A 13704-nucleotide genomic window follows, 5' to 3' on the forward strand; every position below is an offset into this window, starting at 1 on the left:
TTTCATCAATAATTCCTTTAATGCATTCAAAACCTCTTATTTTCACTTCCACTCCAGGAAAAGTTTGCAGTTCACTCAAAACTTCTGAAACCTCATCACAGGACTTAACTAATACAGCATTGTATTCTTTAATAAACTTTGGTATTTGTTTCATATCAGTCTCATCCAGGCCACCAATCTTAAGAAGCTTTCGAGTAGATTCTTCTGTGTATTTAATTTTAATCAAAACTTCAATGCTGATTTCTCGGTTTTTAATGCTTAATACAACAGATTGAAGTTTCTTCTGAAACGCAACAAATGTTGGATTCTGAAGAATGCAATGACTTCGCTTTCCTTCTACATGCCATATGAGTTCCCAAAAATTTGCATGTTCAACCTGACTGAAAAACAACTCGTACATTTCTTTTGGCATAATTTGGTTAGTGAAGTAGATGTCTATAATTGAAGAAGTTAGATCCTCTGTAAGTCTGGAACAAAACAGTAAAATACTTGAACTGCAGACATTGAAAACAGGTTTGTCGTGGAAAATTTGATATACACTCTAGTATTTCGATAGATAAAAGCTTTCTCACATACCTAACAGCAGTCCCCTTTCAGGTTAATGTTGTTGGAGTAAAACCAGACTCTTTATAATGCTAATCAACCTAGCTTAAGTATTGTCAATGTTTGGCAGGATCCAGACTTTAGTTTCCAATAATTTCTTTAACCAAAGTAAACACAACAACAATTCTGGTCTTACGAAAAACTAAAATAACTTGTATATTCTCCATATGTCCCTCTATCCACATGCTGAGTTTGATTAATCTAGCTTAGGTACATTTTGAGTTGTCTCAGTTTGCACATTTTAGGTTCCACTTACTTCTGTAACAATAACAACCACAACTTTGCTTTGACAAAGCAACTAAAATAAATTGCAAATTTCCCATATGACCCTCTATCCAAATAGAGAGTTTTCATCAACCTAGCTCAAGTACCTGTTGAATTATAGCCATCTATCCACCTACCAAGTTCAATCAACCTAGCATATGTTTCATCAACATAATTTCAGTTCATTTATCTTATTGCAGATCCATATTCGGACAAACAGACAGATGTAAATGGGGAAAACAATAGAACCTGTTTCACCGGTAGGGTACTAAGGAACCTTTTGTCCCATTCCGTTTAAACTGTAGTCTAATTAGAAATGCTGAACTAGATGCCTGTTGGCAATATGTTGAGCCAATTATAAAGAATGTATTAATTGAATATTAACAAAAAACGTAACACATTAAAATATATATATCACAATATATCTTTTTGACAGGGTTAATTTTAAAATGATGAAAAATGAGTCTGTGAATAACTTGTATCATGCCCATGCTTTGACTTTTCACTTTTAAGTATTATCTTTACATTTGAGCAGGCACAAAGGCCTTGCAGCAATAACATCATCACGAAATGAAGACCATTTGTTGATTTTAAAATGTCTCATGAATGATGAAGTTACAGACCAAACCAGCTGTACTTTGTGCACATTTAACCACTGACAACTAAGTGTGACTTTTCTCTATGTGCTAGGGTCATATAACATGCCTTATACATGCAAACATTTTTGGCATGTTATTGTTAAAATGCCAAATGCATGGTGAAGTAACAGTAAGACATGATGTATTATGACCATGTATGTATTTCCACTTTAATTATTGTGACCATCGAGCTTGGATAATAGGCCTTATGAGCTATTTCCACATGCTGTGGTGCTTACTTTGAAGTTGCCTGATGAAAGATGAAGAAACAGTAGAAACTAGAGCTTTGTCACAGACGTGACGTATACCCCCACATGCCGCATTGACACAGACTATTTTGCATGCTGTCTTCACAAAACAAGAGAAGCTAATTTATGGCGATTTTTAAGAATTATTATGCCATTATCATTTATGGCCATTTTGACCTTTGAACTATTGAATTCTTTTTCATGACACGCCGTCCAATTACTGTGAACAAAATTAATGTACAGAGTCATTTTAAAATCTCACAATGAACGACATAGTTATGGCCCGTATAAGCTCATTTATGGCCATTTCTGACTTTTCAACTCAAAGTGTGACCTTGACCTTGGAGATATCGACGTAATTCTTTCGCATGACACATCGTCCAATGATTGTGAACAAATGTACCGAGTAATTTTAAAATCTAACAATGAATGACAAAGTATTGGCCCGGACAAGATCATTTAAGGCCATTTTTGACCTTTGAACTCACAGTGTGACCTTGATGTTGAAGATATCAATTGTTTCGCGCGACACACCGTCCAATGATGGTGAACAAATGTGCCAAATGATTTTAAAATCTCACAATGAATGAAATAGTTTTGGTCCGGACAAGCTCATTTATGGCCATTTTTGACCTTTGAACTCAAAGTGTGACCTTGACCTTGGAGATATCGACTTAATTCTTTCGCGGGACACACCGTCCAATGTTGGTGAACAAATGTGCCAAATGATTTTTAAATCTCACAATGAACGACATAGTTATGGCCGGGACAAGCTAATTTATGGCAATTTTTTACCTTTGAACCTAAAGTGTGACCTTGACCTTGGAGATATAAACGTAATTTTTTCGCGCGACACACCGTCCAATGATGGTGAACAAATTTGACAAATGATTTTTAAATCTCGCAATAAATGACAAAGTTATGGCCCGGACAAGCATTTGACTTTTGAACTCCAAGTGTGACCTTGACCTCGGAGATATTGACGTACTTTTTTCGCACGACACACCGTCCCATGATGGTGAATAAATGTACCAAGTCATTTTAAAATCTAACGAAAAATGACATAGTTATGGTCCGGACAAACTTTCAGTTTAAAATGCACTAACTGACCCCTTGACCTAGTTTTAAACCCTGCATGACCCATATTCAAACTTAACCTTGACATCATCTAGATGCAACTTGTGACCAAGTTTGGTGAAGATCGGATGAAATTTCGGAACAGACCGACACACCGACAGACAAAGTGATTCCTATATAGTCGATATTACCAACAAGCTTATTATATAAAAATTTGACCTTTGACCTCTAAGTGTTACCTTGAAGATTGAGAAATATACATTAGTATTATACAGTACACACTTTCTTTACATGATGAACCATTAATTTCACCTTGAAATGGCACGATGAATGATGATTTTTTATGTAGACAAAGAGGCGTTTTTCCCTAACTTGACTTTTGACCCCTTAGATTGAAACAGGCAAAATGAAAATAATTTCATTCTCATATGAGAAAGAATTTGTATTATCTTCAAACGTTAATCAGACATTCCCAAAAGTATTTTAAGTCCTCAGGACACTTGCATGATTGGACTGGAATTTGTAGGACCGAACAATCAACATCCAAGCATCCATAATGTCCGAATACATTTGCCAAGTTAAGTCTAATGTTGTTCGGTGAAGTGCTTAATTAGAACTAATAATAGTGTTCATTATTTTTGTAAGCAGATAAGTTTTAAGGTTATATAATTTATTTGTTTTGTTAATTCACACCAGCCATGGTCTTTGTCTCAATAACCAGTGCTGAACAGTGTTGATGCACACTGTGTATCAATTTTTTGGTTCATAACACAGTTATGCACCCCATAAATATGAGTTATCAATAATTTTATGAAAGTTAAAATATGATTTAGTTATAATGTAACAGTAATATAATACAAGAGGGCCATGATGGCCCTGTATCGCTCCACTGCTGAAAAAAAGGCTGAAACAAATATTCTCGGCATGTGCAAATACTTAAATATAGGCCCTATTTAAGCACATGTACACTTTTGTGACCCCCTGGGATGGGTCAAATTTAACCCCAGGGGCATAATTTGAGCAGAGGCTTTGTAGAGGACTACTATATCTCACTACATACAAAATGTGGTAGCCCTAGGTCCTAGAGTTAAGGACAAGAATATTTTTAAAGTTTTCACAAAATAAGCAAGATATAAGCATATATAATGTTCAATTTTGTGACCCGCGGGTCAGGGTCAAGTTTGACCAAGAAGGCATAATTTGAACAAACTTGGTAGAGGACTATAAGATGTTACTGCATACCAAATTTGGTAGCCATAGTCTGAATGGTTTTTGACAAGAAGATTTTTAAAGATTTCACAAAATAGGCACTTTATAAGCGTTTATTCAATTTTGTGACCCCCCAGGGGCAGGGTCAAAGTTGACCCCAGAGGCATTATTTAAACAAATTTGGTAGAGGTTTATTAGATGTCACTACATACCAAATTTGGTAGCCCTAGGCCCAATGGTTATGGACAGGAAGATTTTTAAAGTTTTCACAAAATAGGCCCCATATAAGCGTATGTTCAGTTTTGTGACCCCCCGGGCAGGGTCAAATTTGACCCAAGGGGCATAATTTGAACAAACTTGGTAGAGAACTATTAGATGTCACTACATACCAAATTTGGTAGCCATATGCCTTATGGTTAAGGACAAGAATTTTAAAGTTTTCACAAAATAGGCACTATATAAGCATATAATCGATTTTGTGGCCCCCAGGGCAGGGTCAAATATGACCCCTGGGGCATATTTTGAACAAACTAAGTAGAGGACTATACAATGTCACTACATACCAAATTGTGTAGCCCTAGGCCTAATGGTTATGGACAAGAATTTTTTTAAAGTTTTCACAAAATAGGCATTATATAAGCATATGATCAATTTTGTGACCCCGGGGCAGTTTCAAATTTGACCCCAGGGATAAAATTTGAACAAATTTGGTAGAGGACTATTAGATGTCACTACATACCAAATTTTATAGCCCTACGCCCTATGGTTATGGACAAGAGAATTTTTAAAGTATTCACAAAATAGGCCTTATATAAGATGTCACTACATACCAAATTTGGTAGCCCTAGGCCCAATGGTTATGGACAAGTAGATTTTTTTAAGTTTTCACAAAATAAGCCCTTTATAAGCATATATTCAATTTTGTGACCCCCGGGGCAGTTTCAAATTTGACCCCAGGGGCATAATTTGAACAAACTAAGAAGAGAACTATTACATGTCACTACATACCAAATTTGGTAGCCCTATGTCATACAGTTATGGACAGAAAGATTTTTAAAGTTTTCCCACAATTTGCCTTATATAAGCATATGTTCAATTTTGTGACCCCCTGGGATGGGTCAAACTTGACCCCAGGGGCATAATTTGAACAAACTTGGTAGAGGACTATAAGATGTCACTACATACCAAATTTGGTAGCCCTAGGCCCAATGGTTATGGACAAAAGATTTTTAAAGTTTTCACAAAATAAGCCCTTTATAAGCATATATTCAATTTGTGACCCCCGGGGCAGTTTAAAATTTGACCCCAGGGGCATAATTTGAACAAACTACGAAGAGAACTATTACATGTCACTACATACCAAATTTGGTAGCCCTTTGCCATACGGTTATGGACAGAAGGATTTTTAAAGTTTTCACAAAAAAGGCCTTTTATAAGCATATGTTCAATTTTGTGACCCTCGGGGCAGGGTCAAACTTGACCCCAGGGGCATAATTTGAACAAACTTGGTAGAGGACTATAAGATGCCACTACATACCAAATTTGGTAGCCCTAGGCCCAATGGTTATGGACAAAAGATTTTTAAAGTTTTCACAAAATAAGCCCTTTATAAGCATATATTCAATTTTGTGACCCCCGGGGCAGTTTAAAATTTGACCCCAGGGGCATAATTTGAACAAACTACGAAGAGAACTATTACATGTCACTACATACCAAATTTGGTAGCCCTTTGCCATACGGTTATGGACAGAAGGATTTTTAAAGTTTTCACAAAAAAGGCCTTTTATAAGCATATGTTCAATTTTGTGACCCTCGGGGCAGGGTCAAACTTGACCCCAGGGGCATAATTTGAACAAACTTGGTAGAGGACTATAAGATGCCACTACATACCAAATTTGGTAGCCCTAGGCCCAATGGTTATGGACGAAAAGATTTGTAAAGTTTTTCACAAAATAGACCCTATATAAGCATATGTTCAATTTTGTGACCCCCGGGGCAGGGTCAAAGTTGACACCAGGGGCATAATTTGAACAAATTTGGTAGAGGACTATTAGATGCCTCAACATACCAAATTTGATAGCCCTAGGCCCAATAGTTATGGACAAAAAGATTTTGAAAGTTTTCACAAAATAGGCCTTATATAAGCAAATTTTCAATTTTGTGACCCCCGGAGCAGGGTCAAATTTGACCCCAGGGGCATAATTTAAACAAATTTGAAAGAGGTTTACCCCAGGAACATTCCTGAAAAATTTCATCAGAATTGGACCAGTAGTTAAGGAGAAGAAGATATTTAAAGGAAAAGTTAACGCACGCATGCACGGACGCACGCACGACGGACACAGGACCATGACATAAGCCCCGCTGGCCTTTCACCAGCTGTTTCATTTCCCAAAGCAGTAATTTTAGCGAGAATTCTTCCCAAAATGAGCAATTTTTATCAAATCCATAGGCTAGGGCCTCTTCCCTATGAAGCGAGAAAATCCCCTGCAAGACAGTTGATCTTCCGTACCAATTCAGACAGTGGTGCTGCTTTCTGATTTATATCCACTGTTGTTTCTAACAATTCCCATTTAAATTTGTTTTTCACATATGTGTTTATCTCAAAGATTTTGTGAGATTTGTTTGTTATTTAAGTAATTTTGATTTTCACTTTACAAATGTGCCATTTGCAAACGCAACAACAATGAAATACCAAACACATTTTAAAAGATGGATTTAAATTAAAAAATTGGGAAACTATAGCCAATGACATTGCTCGTTACAAAAATGCTTAGGCAGAATCTACCATTGTAATATGCAGAGAAGTTTTGTGGGCCACAGATATTTCGGGCCGCTAATAAAATAGGTCAGAAGAATCGGTCGTACCCTCCAGATTTTTTTTTACAAATAACGGGAACCAGTCACAAATGACCCTGGGACAACCCGAAAAATCACACCCTTGTAAAATAAATTGTGACAACTGTTGTGTTTGTTTCCTCTATAGGAAAGACAGATTATTTAACTGTATTTTTGTTTGTTTGAGATAAAATAAAATAAAATACTATTCTTTTAAGGGTTTAATGATTACTTTTCATTTGGCAATTTTAGACTGATGTAACGAAGTTTATTTGCATTACCTTATATATTTATTCATAAGATAAATTTAAAGTAATAATTGAAAATATTACATTATCACTGTTCATTAATATAATTCTTATTATGAATGCTATGTTATGTTATTAAAAGATCATTGTTGACTTATTACTTAAGTATGGCAAATAAGCTTAACAGTAGTTTTGCATATCAAAAATATTAGTTATATAAAAAATATTCATGTAATTGTTATATATTAGAACAAATGCTGTGACTGTTATTATTGTATCTGTAATGATTAATAATTAGTAAGAAATTTTACATATAAGAATAGATATTGTTTGATAAAGTTACTTTCACAGCAAAGTGAGTTCTCACCACAAAAGCTGATTTTTCCCAATTATAGATTAATTATGATAAATGTGTTATTTTTTAGAATTTTAATATGTTTTTGATGATTCTGTTCTATTTGTAATACATTAAAAAAAAAATAACTTCTCAAATAAATTGTGACAATTGTTGTGTTAGTTTCCTCTACAGTGTACCACTCGCACCGCACGCTTACTACATTCCGTATGCATTTGCAGATAAAATAATGCCGCATAACAACATAATGAAGTATTGGCGCACAGTTGTCTAGAATGACACAACACAGAAAAAACGTTTTCCACCCATTTTGGCCAAACAATTATTTTAATCGCCGCAATTTTGAGACCTTTTCGTTATTGGTGAATTTGGCTAATGACAGATGAAGCCCAGTGCATGAATAACCAACTCAAATGTATTGACATAATGATAATTGGAACAAGAGCTGTCTCCATAGGATGACATATGCCCCCGAGAACGCTTTGATAGAAGTTATGAGCATTTTTTGAAACCTAAACGCAGATTTTGAAGCCTAAACGCGGACCCTATGTTCAAGGTCAAGGTCAAAGGGATCAAAATTTGTGTGCCTATGGAAAGGCCTTATCCATATACACATGCATACCAATATGAAGGTTACATCTGAAGAGACATAGAAGTTATGAGCATATTTCGAAACCTATACGCAAATTTCGAAACCGAAACGCGGACCCTAAGTTCAAGGTCAAGGTCAAAGGGGTGAAAATTTGTGTGCATATGGAAAGGCCTTGTCCATATACACATGCATACTAAATGTGAAGGTTACATCTGAAGAGACATAGAAGTTATGAGCATTTTTTTAAACCTAAATGCAGATTTCGAAACCTTAACGCAGACCCTAAGTTCAAGGTCAAGGTCAAAGGGGTGAACATTTGTGTGCATATGAAAAGGCCATGTCTATGTACACATGCATACCAAATATGAAGGTTACATCTGAAGCGACATCGAAGTTATGAGCATTTTTCGAAACCTAAACGCAAAGTGTGACGGAAAGACAGCCAGCCAGACGGACAGATGGACGGTCCAATCACTATATGCCCTCCTTTGGGGGCACAAAAATGAAATGGAAAATGCTATAAAACCAAATGTTTTCAGAATCTGATAGTTAAGTGTTACAGTGACTGAAAAATGTCAATCAATATTTACACTAAACACGAGCAAATAAAATACTGTTTAGAAATCAATAAAGTACCTAAAATCAACAGCAAACATGTCAGATATCAATTACTTAATGCAACTGACTCAGTTTTGAAAGCACAAATAAAAGAATTTAGAAACTTTCCATGACAAATATTCTCAGGTCGCAAAATTATATGACAACTCAAAATTTAAATACAAATGTCAACTAACTGGCAACAAAGATACATAAATCAATTAACGGGAAATAAACCACTTTTAAACGTGAATTTTAACGGAAACGAACTGTTAATGCCAGAATTACAACCATCTGAGATGCAGATTTTATTAAACTGGAAAAAACTATTGACAAAGACTAACTCCAATTGGAGGAAATGTTCAGGCGCACATGTGCAATAACGTATCACGAATGTAAACAAAAATAGGATGTCATGTTTTCTGCTCATATTTTTGTTTTAGCTCCCTTTTTCTTTTAAGGTTTAAATTCTATTAAATAAATCAACTCTTCCTATTAAATTTTTTCCCTAACATTCCAACCAGAAACATAGCATTTTAAAACATTTTTAAATCGACGGTCAGGTCCGACAGTCCAACACTTTTGGGGATGTCTGAATTGTTTATATTGATCATTGCCCCCCTTACTATATGCAATTTATTGCAAAGTCTTGCTATTAAACATTAATTATCCTATTCAGTTTCTGCAACATACAAGTTAATTTGTTCCCAGGTCATTAAGATGAAACAAGTAACATTGACTTATCACAAGAACAATAATATTAGTACACAGTTGTAAAAAAAAAAATGTTTTATTGGCCTACAAGTTATTTAAAGATTGTGATTAAATGATAATGCAATCCCTGAAGTCATTCCTGAGAATTCAGCATACCAAAAAATCATTCATACAAACATCACAATACAATTTTTTTTTATTGGCTTTTGTTTCCATTGAAAGAGGGAACATATCTCAATCCATGTCTTGGCCATGTCTTAAGAACTATGGTTGCTTTTCAAAACATTTCACGCTTATCCCATAAGCTTATATGTTTGAAATCTAAGCCCATAACTTTCACAAAAAACTTTAATTACCAAACATGGACTGAAATGAGGAAAACCATGCTAAAAATTAACAAATAAAACACTAACATTCCTAACTTCAATTGTCTTGGCTAAAAGCTAAGGCATGTAAAATGGCTTTCCTTTCTTGGAAAAGTTTACAGTGTTTTTTGCCATTCAAATTTGGGGCCTGTAGAAAGACCCATTCCGAATGGAAAAAAAGTATATATTTTTTCCTGAATGTGGCAAAAAAATCCCAATTGAAGGTTTCCAAAACAATATTATTTTTTTTATGAGTCTTAACATTTATAGTTCATCTCCTATCAAGCTCTAAATGTTGAACTTCAGTAAATGTAATATTGAAATCCCTTTAATTCTCAATTTTAAAGCATTTGTTAGCCAAAAACCAACAACACTTATTTTCCAATTCAAAGGGACCTGAACACATTCCCTAAATGTTGAAAAAAGCACTGGTTTAGCGAAAAACAGAACATATTTCCTTAAAGTTCATTAAACACATATTTCTCTAAATTTAAGATTTATTATGGAAGATATTATTTCACAGAGTGTTACCTGTTGCAAGTACCAAATGTGCACCAAATTTTTTATAGTATACAACATTCAAACAATAACATACCTTGAATTAATCCGTAATGTCTTGACATCCTTGACATCAGTGCAAATGTGAAGAAGGACATCTACAGGTTTCTTTCCCAGTCTATGAAGAGCTTCAACAAACTCTGTTCTATAAATGTTGTACAAAAATGACTCATCATCACAAATACTCTCAATGCTGGAAGTCGATTTCAATAAGTCCTCAACCTTCATGGCTTTCATTTCTTTTTGTGCGACCTGTTGTAATGCATCATCCAGTGCTTTGTTTTTAGATACACCCACTTGTAGTAAGTTCAAAAACTTTCCGAACAATGCTTGTATCTTATTCACAGTACACAATCGAATTTCAGTTCCCAGCCATAATATATATGACTCACTCTCAAGGTTATCAAAGGAACTCCGAAACTTGGTAAACTGAGCTACCTTTAAGAAAATTTGTCTGCATTCAGGATTAGGTGAAGCTGCAAGACTTTTAACAAGTGCTACCTTGGAGTTTTGCTCAGTAAAACAGACTGTTTCCTCAAGCATATTCAAAAACAACTGGACATGTGAATCAGAAACTGGATTCTTGTTGTCTTTAAGATCCCATGGAAATGAAATTATTTGCACTATTGCTCGTTCTACATGGCCACGGAATCTTTCATCTGAATTCATATCAAGTCTTTCAAAAAAAGAAGTCAATGAAGTAATCATATTAAAGTCATTATTTTGCTTTGCCTTGTCGAGGGCTGTATGTGCATTTGCTCTCAGTCCTTCCTTAAGTTGTTGACTCAATATCTTGTCCATTGAATCTACTGCAGTACCATACAAAACACTTGCTAAATTAAGCGGCAAATGTCGAACAAGTTTTTCCAGTGAATCAATTGCATGTGTGCCTTCCTTAAGTAAGTTTTTCACTATCCTTTTAACATATTCAGAATGTGTATTGTCGTCATCAGCAATCTTTTCTCTGCTTGTGCCAGTTGCAATCTCTTCTATTATGTCAGTTACTCCTTTTGAACCAAGGAAACGGTAAAATGTATCTAAATAGCAGCACAATGTGTAACTGTCACCTCTTACCAAACGAAAGATCATTCTGCTGATGTTTACCAAATTGGTGTAACTATTACTTGGAAATTTGCTCACCTCTGTTGTAGCTAAGCTTGGACTCACTGCAGATAATGCATGTGGATTGGTAATATGAATCCTCCTTAGGTCTCCACGTAGTTCACCAAGAGCAAAAACAAAGAATATTTGACTTAGTCTTTCAATTGGAACATTGTCCACAATGTATTGCATAACTTCAACTAAATCTTTCCTATCACAGCGAGAACAGACGTGCTGAATTTGCATACACACATCCATGAAATCGTGTGTTATTTGATATTCATTCTTTATCAAATCCATTAAGTGGATTTGAATTTCCATTGAAAAATCCCATAAAATGTCTCTTTGCACTGATTTTTGACGTAAACAAAATTGTTTACTATTTGTAATAGTTTCATCATAAAATGGCCAGATTGTATAATATTTACTCTTAATTTTGTACTCATAGTTACCCGATGTTTGCAGTGGTAAATAAACAACTGCTTCATATAGTGAAGGGTTTTTGTAACTCTTCTTCATTTTCAAATTAAGTTCTTTGATGTCTCTACTTACTATGTGTACAGTTTTCACATTTGAATCAGCACATACAACAAATCTTACATTTGAATGTGCCTTTTCCTGCAAAAAAGAAGAAAGGTTCCAACAATATTTAAATACTAAAGTCAATGAAATCCGCCAAAGCACTTCCAAGATATGGCGTCGGACACAAAAAAGCATTTTTTCAAGATACAAAGGGCCATAACTCCGTTATTAACAGATGGTGTACAATGCCATTTGGCGTGCATCATCCTCGTATCCATATATATACTCATACCAAGTTTCAATGAAATTCACCAAAGCACTTCCAAGATATGGCTCCGGACACAAAGGTGCCGGATGGACGGAAGGACGGACGGACAGACTGACAGACAACGCCAAAACAATATCCTATGGCGGGGGATAATAATACCAAATCAGACTGCTAAATTGATGCAGATGTAAAATTACAACAATTCGTGCTGCATGTTTACTTATGATCTCCAAGTGCCATAAAGATAGTGATTTTTTTCTTAGCTCCTTCTCACATAACCAACTTGATACCAGATGAAACAATCATTACAAGTTTGAAATTTGTTTATTGAAAAGTGCAGGAGAACATTTCCCGACAAATTTATGTCTGTGGACAGACAAGCAGATGGATGGATTGACAAGATTCACAAAATTCAATGGTGATTCCAGAATACCCTTCTTTACTTCGTATCAAGGGGTATAACAAATCAAGGGTCCCATTTCGTACATATGCAGAAGATATTCAAACTTCTGATAATCCTCTTTGAGAGCTCATTCAAGGAACTGACCGAACTAAAAACACTAATATTAGTTTAACAAAAGATTGCCAAGCAATATTGTCCCCTACAGGTGAAACTCAACCATTGTCAGTATTTTTTTTATTTTTTTTTTTGTTGCCATCGCAACCACGATTCTTGACGTAGGAACAAAATGAAATGACGTGCATAATCTCCATATTGCCATCTATCCATGTTTCAAGTTTCATGAAAAAATATGAAGAACTTTTAAAGTTATCGCAGGATCCCGAAAAGTGTGACAGACTGACAGACAGACAGAGCGCGAACCATAAGTCCCCTCCAGTTTTACCAGTAGGGGACAATAAAGTGTTATAAATGAGCAAGTTCTGTGTTAATTATGCTCATCAGTTTGCTTGAAGGGAATATGAAACCAGACCAACAAGTTTAGCAATAATCAGATTTAAACTATCAAAAAATCACAGCGTGAACAGCTGCATGGTCATGATTACAAAATTATCTAGTGTTTACATTTGCAGAGATTTATACTACCATATTCCACTTTAACAACAATATGCAGTCTCCACAGAAATGTAGCATTTTTTACTTTTGATCTCCAAATATGGTCTCTAAGAAAACATGGTTATTGTGTGCCAAAAATTGCATGTTTGCTTGTGCCTTATTTTAAATATCTTTATATGCATGGTTAAGACAAAGAGTAAAACAAGAGCACCGCCTTGCAGGTGCAGACCGCTCATCTATTTTTCTTTTAAAAAGGTGAAGGGACCTATCTCAATACTTCAATCAAAAAAGATGGAGGGGTGGGGTGGAGAGGGGTGTATAGTGTGGGGGTGTGGTCATTTATTACATTATCTTCCAAAAATAAGAAATAAAAATGCACAAAAAAAAAAAAAAAAAAAAAATTTGGGGTGGGGATTCTTGGGTGGCATAGTTGGATGGTCTTTCAAAAATAAAATAATAAAAATAAATATTTATTTTTTTTAAGAACGTTTAAAA

At 35.1% G+C, this 13704-nt stretch overlaps 1 protein-coding gene across 2 annotated transcripts in view; it reads left to right on the forward strand.

Moving 5' to 3' along the window:
• Positions 1-13704, forward strand: part of LOC127848789 (uncharacterized) — a 129141-nt gene that overhangs the window by 47770 nt on the left and 67667 nt on the right. The window lies entirely within an intron of this gene.

Source organism: Dreissena polymorpha, chromosome 10 (assembly GCF_020536995.1).
Source record: "Dreissena polymorpha isolate Duluth1 chromosome 10, UMN_Dpol_1.0, whole genome shotgun sequence".
NCBI lineage: Eukaryota > Metazoa > Mollusca > Bivalvia > Myida > Dreissenidae > Dreissena > Dreissena polymorpha.